At 38.4% G+C, this 9,808-nt stretch overlaps 1 long non-coding RNA gene across 1 annotated transcript; it reads right to left on the bottom strand.

Moving 5' to 3' along the window:
* Positions 1–8,182: 8,182 nt before the first annotated feature.
* On the bottom strand, positions 8,183–9,615 carry LOC121857402. The gene is made up of 3 exons (XR_006087180.1): positions 9,369–9,615; positions 8,830–9,049; positions 8,183–8,340 (listed from the first exon to the last, which is right to left on the bottom strand). It is a non-coding gene; the product is annotated as an uncharacterized LOC121857402 (long non-coding RNA).
* Between the last annotated feature and the right edge of the window lie 193 nt (positions 9,616–9,808).

Raw genomic sequence — 9,808 nt, forward strand, 5'->3', positions numbered from 1 at the left:
TTCAAAATCAGCATGTTCAGAGTACCTGTAATGTGATTTTCACCTAGTACCCAATTTTTGGCCAAAATGTTGCTGAAAAACGTAGTTTTTATGCCTTACCATTTTTCGACCAAAATATACTTTTTCTCAGAACAGAAATTTCTAAGGGATTTAACTAAATTAAGTACTTTCAGAATACAGCACCAAAATCGACCTCAGAAACTCATAGTTAATGAATAATTAGCATTAAAAAATGTATTAAATTTTCCAAGCATCATTATTAACCTCTAATTACTTCAAGAATCAATTTAATTATATATTCAAAAATCAGTATGCCTAGAGCAATGTATATGTGATTTTCAACGAGCCCAATTTCGCTAAAACTGTTAAACGTAGTTTTATGCTCTTACTCTATTTTTCGACCAAAAATATACTTTTTCTCTCATAACTCAAATTTAAGGGGTTTAACCAATTAAGTATTTCCAGAATAACATATTAACACCAAAATCGCACCTCAGAAAGCCATAGTTATTGAGTAATTAGCATTGAAAAAGTCATTAAATTTTCCAAGCATCATTACAACCTCTAATTACCACGCAATCGAATCGTGGACTATATATTCAAAATCAGCATGCTCAGGAGTACCTATAATGTGATTTAGGAAATCTAATTTTTGGCCGAAATTGCCAAAATGTTAAGCCTTATACCTTACTAATTTTTCGACCAAAATATACTTTTCCCCCAGAATTGAAATTTAAGAGGTTTAACTAATTAAGTTCTTCCAGCATAATACATTAACACCAAAATAGCACCTCAGAAACCCATAGTTAGCGTGCATTAGCATTGAAAAATGTCATTAAATTTTCCACATCATTACAACCTCTAATTACCAAGCAACTAATCGTGGACCATATATTCGAAATCAGATGCTCAGGGTTACCTATACTATGATTTCATCGAAATCTAATTTCGGGCCAAAACAGAAAACGTAAGCCTTATGCTCTTTAAAGCCAAAAAATATACTTTTCTCAGAACAGAAATTTAAGGATTTAACTAATTAAGTACTTCCAGAATGTCACATTAACACCAAAATCGCACTTTGGAGACCCATAGTTGCAAGTAATTAGCACTGAAAAATGTCATTAAATTTTCCAAGTATCATTACAACCACTAATTTCTATCGAATCGTGGACCATATATTCAAAATCAGCATGCTCAGGGGTACCTATAATATGATTTTCAACGAAATTAAATTTTTGGCCCAAACTGTTGAAAACGTAAGCCTTATGCCTTACTAATTTTTCGACCATAATATACTTTTCCCTCAGAATTGAAAGTTAGGAGGTTTAACTAATTAAGTACTTCCAGAATTATGCATTAACACCAAATTTGCACAACAGAAACCCATAGTTAATTGTCATGGGTTTGGTGTGAATCGGTGGTAGTAGGAGTTGATTATATTATATAAAGATAATAATGTTTATTTTTTATTTCTAACAGAGAGTCCGATACCTTCACACTGATTACTTACAGGAGATTATGGCGATCTACTGAGAAGTTCACTCCACCACTCGACATTCCATGATTTATACTTGATAAATGATGATTTAATGAATTCATTTAATTTTCAACATCCATCTAAGTTATTGGTTATACTATGTCATAACCAATCAGTCATTACCTTTAGTAATAATAAGATAGGATCACAGATACGGGCAGATAATTGCACTTACATTTATTTGTCAAGCTTCCATACAATGATTTACAATTTGCATGGATATATGATTCACCACTCACGCTGTAATAAAATTAATCTTCTAAAAGAATTTAACTTGGGGGACACATGATTATTTCTACTATGGGTATAACTTAACAGAGCCTTAATTCTTCAAGTGATACATTTACTGCCAGCCTGGATTGCTTTTGTTGCAACCAGGCTTCCGACAAGGACTTCTTTCCACGCCACAGCAACAAAAGTACTCTTGGGTTACCACACGGTGTCGTGCAGGAGAACTCTGTAAGCGTGACTTGAATTAACCATCTAGGTGCAATAGACCAGCCTGGATTGCTTTTGTCGCAACCAGGCTTCCACACCGTGATATTTCCACGGGATAACAACCCTAGGTTAACAGCTGTCTCGGTCGACCTTCCACGCCATAACAACAAAAGGTACTCTTGGTTTACCACACATAGCCGTCACTGAGTCACGGTAGACGGTTGTCGCGCAAGGAGAACTGGTATGGAACTGAATTAACCATTTAGGTGCATAGACCAGCCTGGATTGCTTTTTGTCGAACCAGGCTTCCACACGTGATATTCCACGATAACAAGCCTAGGTTAACACACTTAGTCTCGTGTCGATCACGCACAGTAGACGGGTGTCGTGCAGGAGAACTCTGTGTGGAATTAATTAACCATTTACTGTAGGTTTGATAGGCCAGCCTGGATTGCTCTAATGCAACCAGGCATCCACACGCGATATTTCCACGGATAACAACCTAGGTTAACACATTTAGTCTCGTGGTCGACGACGGTTCACAGGACGGAGTGCGGAGGACTTGTGTGGTGTGGTGCCCGCTTCCCCTTTCAGGAGGGGAGAGTCAAGACGATTCTCACTAACCCATGGCTCAGGGATACTACTTAAAATGAGGTTTTTGGGTGTGGCGATGAACAGTACAACACTGTTTCACTGCCCACCCCCTAAAGGCTGGCTGACATACACTAATGAAAATACATGTCCCAGTTATGACTTCGCCTGCCTTATCTCTGGTAAAAAAAACTTGGAGTTGGTTGCGTGGGTAAGCCTTACATCTAACCCATGACATTAAATGAATAATTGGCATTCAAAATGTCATTAAATTTTTCCAAGCATAATTACAACCTCTACTACACTTAATCGAATCAGTGAAATCAACATGCTCAGGAGTACCTACATTTAAATATGATTTTCAACTAAATCTAAATTTTTGGCCAAAACTGCTGAAAACGTAGTTTTATGCCTTACTAATTTTCTTCTGACCAAAATTTACTTTTCCTCAGAATTGAAAGTTGTTATGCTTAACTAATTAAGTACTTCCAGAATAATACATTACACCAAAATTGCACTCATTAAATCCATAACCAGAGTAATTGGCATTGAAAAGCCATTAAATTTTCTAAGCACCATTACTTAATTACTCAATTATTCTGCAATCAACTGTCGATGACGATCTCGAATCGGCATGCCCAGCAGTGTTTCCTACCTGGTATACAGTCAACCCTTCACTTTACGCGGTCCCACATTCCTCGCCTAATGCCATTTACGTGCCCTGCCAGGAACCCAGGATGCCTACATTCAAGGGGTGGGTGTACCCCTTACACGGGTGAAGTATAATTTTTTTTTATTTAGCTCATAAATTCATACAAATTATCCGCCAGAATATAATTTAGCATTGCTGAATTCTGCCAATTTGATGATCATTTTGAATGAAACATCACAGATTTTGCATTAGACATACAAATTTTAGATATAATGCTTACTCTGGGAGTAAATATGTTATCTTTTGTGCAAAAATATATGACATTTATATTCAAATATTCCTGGTCTTACATGAATCCAGCAATGTCAATTATATTATCCTAACTTTAATCTGGAGGTATTATTTAATACTTCAATGTTAAAATCTAGTTTTTTCACCCACTCTTTCTCTTGAAGGGAGGGTTGGTGGGAGGTGGGGGGGAGGGTTGGGACGGACTGACCATCTGGCTCGTTGGAAGAGGGGGGAGGCAAGGTGGGGTACTTTGATTGACAGATAGTGTCATGAAGAATATTTTTTTTTTATTAACTGAAGATATTTCTTTTAGCTCATAAAATTCATACAAATTACCTGGCCAGAATATAATTTACATTGCTGGAATTCTTACAATTTGATGATCATTTTGAATATAAACATCATAGATTTTGCATTAGACATACAAATTTTAGATGTAATGTTTACTCTAAGTAAATATGTTATCTTTTGTGAAAAATATATGACATTTATATTCAAAATATTCCAGGTCTAACAAGGAATCCAGCAATGTCAATTATATTATCCTAACTTTAGTTTGAGGTATTATTTATTACTATACCTGGTTTTCCCCCCAAAATTTCTCAGAGGGAAGAGCCAGCGAGTGTACTGTGAGAAGAGGGGGAGGGAGTGGAGTCCATTATTTGAATGAACATTAACTTGGCGACTGTATTTCTCTATTTCTCTTAAGTACTAATTGTGTGCATGTACCATCATAAAATTAAGATGTTATTTTTACTAGAACATAGGTATTGTGTTGGAAAAAGTGGAGTTTGGGGGTCAGCTGGTCTCTATTTCATTTAATCCCATATGTTATGTTATTCACTTTACGCGTTTCTCACTTTCCGCGGTACCCTGTGGGTTACATTAACCGCGTAAAGTGAGGGTTGACTGTATATCGCATTTTGTCTCGACCCTGGAAAAAACACGTAAGGGGGGACCCTAACGCGATTTTTCACCCAAATATGATTTTCTCTCAGACTTGAAATTTGGTGGGATTAATTTCAGTAATTAAGTACATCCAAAAGAACATAAAACCAACCAATCACCTTAGAAACCAATAGTTGGCAAGTACTGAAATAAGCATCGAGAAAAACTGTCATTAAAATATTCCAAGCACCATTACGACCACTAATCATTCCGCAATCGAACTGTCGATGATAGATTCGGAATCGGCATGCTCAGGAGTACCTATACTGAGATTTTGAACAAAATCTCAAATTTGTCTCGGCAGTGAAAAATTTTGTAAGGGAGGACCCTTACGTGTTTTTTCACCCAAATGTGATTTTCTCAAAGACTTGAAATTTGGTCAGATTAATTTCAGTACATCCAGAAGAACATAAAAACGCCAACTAATCACCAGGGAAACGAATAGTCGGAGAATTACTGAAATAAGCAGTGAGGTAGCCGAGACTCCTTGAAGAAACAGATTACAGCTACTCCTCGAATTAAGACACATTCGACCTACAACCACCCGCACGCACGACCTGCCTCAATCGGTAAAACCACCTGTGCATATGACAGCCACAGTCGGTACCAAAAATTTTTCAAATAATGTGCGTATTTTCTTGACCGAAACGTTTCCATCCCGTACGAGAGCGTCGCGTGGGCTGGGTTGAGCCGCCTCGTGGCTACAGCACCCACGGCGTAAAGCACTTACTGGTAGTTGGTATTTGGCTGTCGTTGTCGATAGCAATCGCGCTGTGTACCGACATTATTTTCGTATCTAATTCACTTTAGAATGACTGGCAAGCGTAGAAGTGAGAGTGCTGGTGGTGCTCAGAAGAAAAGGAGACATTCAATTACTTTTGAGATGGAAATGAAGATAATAATGCAGTATGAAAATGGAAAAACAGTAGCAACCATTTCACTCGACCTTGGCTTCTCGCACTCGACCATATCTAAGTCATGGGTGGTTCCAAAAGTTTAAGAACCGTTGCAGTTTGCATAGTGTAAAGGTGAGTGGAGAGGCAGCAAGCGCTGATGTGGGTGCTGCCGAAGCTTTTAAGGAGCTAGATCATGTCATCGTGGAGGGAAATTATTTTCCTGAACAAATATTTAATGTGGATGAAACTGGCTTATTATGGAAGCGCATACATCCACAAAGAGGCGAAAACAATGCCGGGATTCAAGGCATTCAAGGACCGAATCACACTTTTGTTGGGGGAATGTAACTGGTTTCAAGATAAAGCGCTTCATGATATATCATTCAGAAAACCAAGGGCTTTTAAACATGTCAGCAAGCACACACTGCCATGTTTTATCACATTAACAAGAAAGCATGGATGACCCTAGTATTGTATGAGGATTGGTTCATGACTTGTTTCATTCCACAAGTCAAGGAGTATTGTCTGCAACAAGGGATTGCATTCAAGATTTTTTAAATTTTGGGTAATGCTACGGGACACCCACCACACCTGGACGACATGCAACCTGATGTGAAGGTAGTCTACATTTCACCTAACACTACCTCTATCATCCAACCCATGGATCAAGGTGCTATTGCAGCTTTTAAAGCGAATTATTTACGTACGACCTTCGCTCAGGCTGTTGCTGCTACTGAAGGTGAGAAAACGCTCAGAGAGTTTTGGAAGAACAACATTTTGAAATGTATAAAGAACATAGATGCAGCATGGGATGAGGTTGCAGGTCAGTGCATGAATGGAATATGGAAGAAAGTCCTGAAAATATATGTGAACAGTTTCAGAGGATTTAATAAAGATGAAGTAATTTCTGAGATTAGTAACAAGATAGTGGAGTTGGGTAAACAGCTTGGGTTAGAAATTGATAATGAAGATGTTGAGCAGTTGGTTGAAAGAGTAGCAGAAGAGCTAAGTACTAACGAGGATTTTACTGAACTAGAAGCACAGAAAAATGCAGAGGAAGAAGAGAGTCTGAATGTAGAAGAAGAACCTGCACCCCCCAAAATTTTTACAGTGAAGCAAATGGCAGAGGCATTTACTACAATTAATAAGGGGATGCAAATGTTTGACGGAATGGATCAAAATGTTGAGCGTTTTGCCAAAGTTGACAGAATGGTCCATGATGCACTTGCTTGCTACAGGGAGATTTATAATGAAAAGAAAACACAAACTGTGCAGTCTAAATTGGACATATATTTTCAGTGTGCAGTCTAAATTGGACATATATTTTAAGAAGTCCCCCACTGCTGTCTCCTCACGCCCCACCATTGCTGCCTCTTCACTCCCTAAAGATGATCCAATACCTTCAACCAGCAAGTTTCCCCTGTATATTAACCTGTCTGAAGAAAGTGACATTGATGACCCACCCAGTCCTGTCTTCTCTGCTTCATCCACTTAATGTAGTCTCCATGTATGATTAGAAAATTATGGGGGCCCCATGTGCATTCAGCTGACTACATTAAAGGTAAGTGCACAGTAACACTGTATCCATTCTTCATTATTGATTACTTTTACTGTACTGTATTTCATTTAAAATTTTCTATGTATTATTTTTTGCATTTTCGACTTACGGCTATTTCGACTTACAACCTGGATTTGGGTCCCTAACCCCGTCGTAAGTCGGGGAGCAGCTGTAATGACTTCACCGCCTCCAGTGAAATATCTAGTCTAAAGCTAACTGACAGTCAAATTCCCTTTGATAATCCAATACTGTATTCATGAAAATTTATCATGAAATACAGTACTTCATGCAGATTCAACCACTCCAAAGGTGGGATAATAATTATTGTTTACCTCCTTCGACCTCCAAAATGGAAGTTTCCTGAAATTCTAATTTGTTTAACATATTATTATGTTTATTATCATAACTAAAAACAGATTACTGTACTGTATACACTAAACCCCACAACAGTGCTTCATACTATAAGGAGTAAGGCATATCATACAAGCAAAACATTGAACCATAGGGAATAAAATTTATATGTGGATTCACGTACAGTACAGGTATATCCACACAGCAAATATAGACATTAACACCACCAGCTGCATACCAGGTACTGTAAGTGTGCCTGGTGAAGAAGGCAACTTGTCCAGAAAGAAGGGACAAAATTAAAAGTTAGTCCCCTAGTAAGCACCCCGTATTGTGAGAACAGATCAGACTTACAGCACACCTAGAAAATTTTACAAAGCATAGCATATAGACATGCTTGTTCAAACCTATTCCTATGTTTCCCATAAGAGGTATTCTAACCTAACTATACCGTCACACAGATTAGGGGAAAAAATTAATTTCAGTACAGTATTATCCTTAAGCCTCGGGTTAGGGTGCTGCTGGCAGGAAACCCCTCCCCCACCCACGGGGATAAATTGAGAAAAAAATCAACTTTTCCAAATATATAAAATTAATAAAAATAAATAAAAAAAATTGGCTGGAAAATAGGAGGGCGTTCTGGAACGTCACCCGGGGCCTAAGGGTTAAATGACCAACCTTCAGCCACTGGTTACGGACTTCTGGGGTACAGCTCCTCCCCGACTTACAACCTACTCGACTTACGACCACCCGCACTTACGACCTGCCTCGGTCGTACCAAAATGTTGTCAAATTACATATTTTCGAGTCCCAACATCAGTACACAGACAAAATTTTCTTTTGTAATTCACTTTAAAATGGCTGGCAAGCTTAAAAGTGAGAGTTTTGTGGTGCTAAGAAGAAAAAGAAACCCATTTTAGATTTTCTAAGTATTATTTAAGCATTTTTGACTTACAACCATTTCGACTTACGACCTGGATTTGGGTCCCTAACCCAGTCGTAAGTCGGGGAGGAGCCGTACTAAGAACGACATGTCCTTCCAAACTCACACCCGTCTCATTCCCAAAATGGACAGCCCGACCTGGTGATAATTACAGCCTTTAGTTTATTTTATACTGTATATATCTCCTGCTGAATACACTTCTATTGATGCAGAGAATCAGTTACTGTATATCAAAAATTTGTTTTTACTTTATACTCTTCACCACTGATCAGTGTCTTTACCCAAACTCTTTACCACAAATCAGCCTCTCAGTCTCTTAGCTCAAACCCTTCACCACTAATCAGCATCTTACACCCAGAGTTTTAATCACCCTCTTCCGGTGACGGGGGTCATTGTGTATACAACCAGACTTTTAAATATTTGAGTCACGAAGGACACTGTGTTTGACAGAGAGGTGTGGCAGTAAAATTAACTTATAATAATGGAAATAGTTACTTTTACCACCACACCCCCCTGTCAAAGGGTGATTAAAACTCTGGGCATTAGCTTCTTAACTCAGACTCTTCACCACTGATCAGCCTCTTTAACTTAAGACTCCTTAGCATATGTCAGAAACTCTTCACTCACCTTACAAAATTTCCTTAATCACCTGATGGTGCATGGTGAGTGCCTTGAGACCCTGAAGGCAGCCTCGCAAGTGTGTCGTGCCAAGACCTCGCTGCCAAGAGAGCTGACTCAGATTCAGCTCCTCCATCAAACTGTGGCGGAGTCTCACAATATCTTGGCGAATAGGCTCACTGACGGCTTATCTTCTCTCGGCCTCCCCATGTTCTAGATCAGCCATGAGCTGTAGCAATAAGTCAACAGTTCAGTTAAAAGACATTCTGACTTTGTTTTGGGATTATGTGAAGATCAGACACCCCTAACTTATTTCACCTGATGATTGTAAAACCCCTAATACAGTACACTCCTAGTAAGAAATACTGTATTTAAAAAATGAAGGGGAAATTATTGAAAATTCCCTTCTATAGTATCACTAATTTTCATGCAGTATACCTCTTACACTGTATACAATGATTTATTCAATCATAAACTGACATTTCTCACTAAGTGGGGTTCGTAACTAATATTATGCAATACAGTCGTTGAATAAAAAAAATTCTTACTTCAGATTTTCCCTCAGTCTGGCTGAATACAGCTCGTCCTCAGGGTTAAAGGTGCTTGAGCCACCATGAAATGGTTGATGCCACTTTATCTTCCTATCTGGTTCGTGCAGTGACTCTGGAAGATTGTCCACATATTTAGTGGGAAGGTCAAATTCATTGAGAATACGGTGCACGGTGTCTCGAGCTGAAGGTTTATTCAACTTCAATGCTACTGTGTTAAGGCTACCTGTAATTTAAATGAATTAAAAATATCAAAGAATACTTGGTGAGAAGTTTCCCTAAAAATTATCAAAAGGTTGCTGGCTATTATGGAGGGGTCTGTTGGAGGTCTGACAGCTGATGTTCTAAATAAGTGAACACACGTGTTAAGTGCCACGCTACTCTTCGGTCAAGCTTGGTAATGTGACTCAAGAGACAACAGTGAACTATACAGTTAACCC

The sequence above is a fragment of the Homarus americanus genome, unplaced genomic scaffold (assembly GCF_018991925.1).
Source record: "Homarus americanus isolate GMGI-L3 unplaced genomic scaffold, GMGI_Hamer_2.0 scaffold7654, whole genome shotgun sequence".
NCBI lineage: Eukaryota > Metazoa > Arthropoda > Malacostraca > Decapoda > Nephropidae > Homarus > Homarus americanus.